Raw genomic sequence first — 1,958 nt, 5'->3', positions numbered from 1 at the left:
GTGTCACTGTCCAGAGCCAATTTGCATCCATCAGCCCCAAGTTAGGGTGGTAACTATCAGGGGAATTCATAACTTGCTGCCCATCCTTCCTGCCTTGTACCACATCTGTTGTTTTGCTTTCATTTCTCCTTGAGCAGCAGGCCTGGCTTTGGTCCCTTAGCTGGGAATAATCAGCAGAAGCCTTTGCTGGCTTGAAAGGCATTTTGTTCAGACTTCTGTGGGGAAAAAGATCTGTTTCCCACATCTCTTTTCCTACCAGTGTCTTCTTCACAACAAAAAGAAGTTCTCACAACCAGGCACAGATGTTTATGTACTACTCCCTCCTCCTCATCCTCAGAACTATAGTAAGAAGATGAGTGGGTTGAAATGCCTCCCTCCCTAACAGAAAGTTGGTTGACTTTCTTTCCCAGGTTGTTCATTTTTTTAATGAGGAACTCACACAGCACCTTGATCTCAGCTGCTGAGCTCTCCTGCTGGAGAGGGGAGAGGGAGCAGCTGCGTGGGCCCTGCTGCTTTAATCACTGCCCTTTTGATTCCAAGAGGGAAGGACTGAGTTCTTCTGTTTGGTCATTAAAAGACACGTTTCTTAACTGACTTATCAGGGAAGGGCACCGTTCCCCACATCCATCCATCTATCTATCTATCTATCTATCTATCTATCTATCTATCTATCTATCTATCTATCTATCTATCTATCCATCCATCCATCCATCCATCCATCCATACCTTCTGCTTTCGAATTTCCTGTGAGATAGAATAGAACTACAAGAGCAGAACTCCCCAAAATGAAGTTCACAAAATATCATCAGCTGAAGGGCTTTTTTTCACCCTTCAAATCACTTTAAGAGAACTTGTTTCTGATTGCTTCCAGTTTTTAATTAAATTGCTCGTTTTCCCAGCACAAAGTTGAATGAATAGTTTTAGTAAGAAGCTAGACATCCTAGGTAGATACAAAGTACAGATAGTGTGGGTTTATATGTCAATTTTTTCCATTGTCTTTTATTTCTTTAGATAAATAGGGTGAGAGTCTCACCTGCTGGTGTTGCAAACAGCACGTCAGCCCTTCACAGCAACTCAGGATCTGGGCTCTGATCTTTGCTGATACTGACACCTCTTGAGTCAATTATTTAATAATTTTCAGCTAACTAGGAAGTAAATCTCCATGTCAGTCACTGTCCAGAGTCACTCTCCAGAACTTCATGGTTCTCAGGTGTAAGTGCACCCTATTTTAGAGGAGTGCTGCTTGATGTTAGACCCAGGCCAAGATATTTTTCTCTTCAAGGCCTGATCTTCCATGGAGGGTTTTAGGATTCATTCATCATTTAATTTAGATAAAAGGAGCTATCAGACTAAGGCTGTTTTCCTTTAACCAATCTTTCTAGCTAACGTAACTATATTAATCCTGCTAAATCCTGCAGAACATTCTTGCTGGTTTATTAGCCTTCAGCAAAGGAAAGTGGCTGCATTTTTCAAATGGAATGTGTAAAATTCTTATAGGGTACAAGCAGTCCTTGTTCATGTGCAGTCATCTGTTTGCTACACAAATAGATGTGAAGATTCTGATGTTCATTCCAAACTGAGTGTTGTCTTTTAAAGTCTTAGGGCTGGTTACTGGGAGCTGTTAGAAGCTGTAAGAAGCAGGGAATACTGGACAATGCTAAGAAGGCTGATCTTCACTACTTCCATCAGAGGAGGCTTTCTTCACATAACAGAATGCTTTGGAAAAAATGCTGATTTATTACTTCCTCACCAACTTTCAAACATTTTTTTGAACTTATGTCTCAGTCCTAAATACAGGTGTTTGTATTCTTGCTAGCTAGGGGGCTCAGGAAAGGAACTGGAACAGGAACTGTGACCCTGCTTTCTGATAATCCAGGTCTGCATATTAATTTATTAGGATCAATCTCTGTGTCTTTTAGGTTCTTGACATAGTGAAGAAGGATTTCTCAGACATGCCC

This window comes from Chaetura pelagica, unplaced genomic scaffold (genome assembly GCF_000747805.2).
Source record: "Chaetura pelagica isolate M959 unplaced genomic scaffold, ChaPel_1.0 scaffold103, whole genome shotgun sequence".
NCBI lineage: Eukaryota > Metazoa > Chordata > Aves > Apodiformes > Apodidae > Chaetura > Chaetura pelagica.
The sequence above is the reverse complement of the archived record's forward strand: the minus strand, read 5'-3'. Positions refer to the sequence as shown.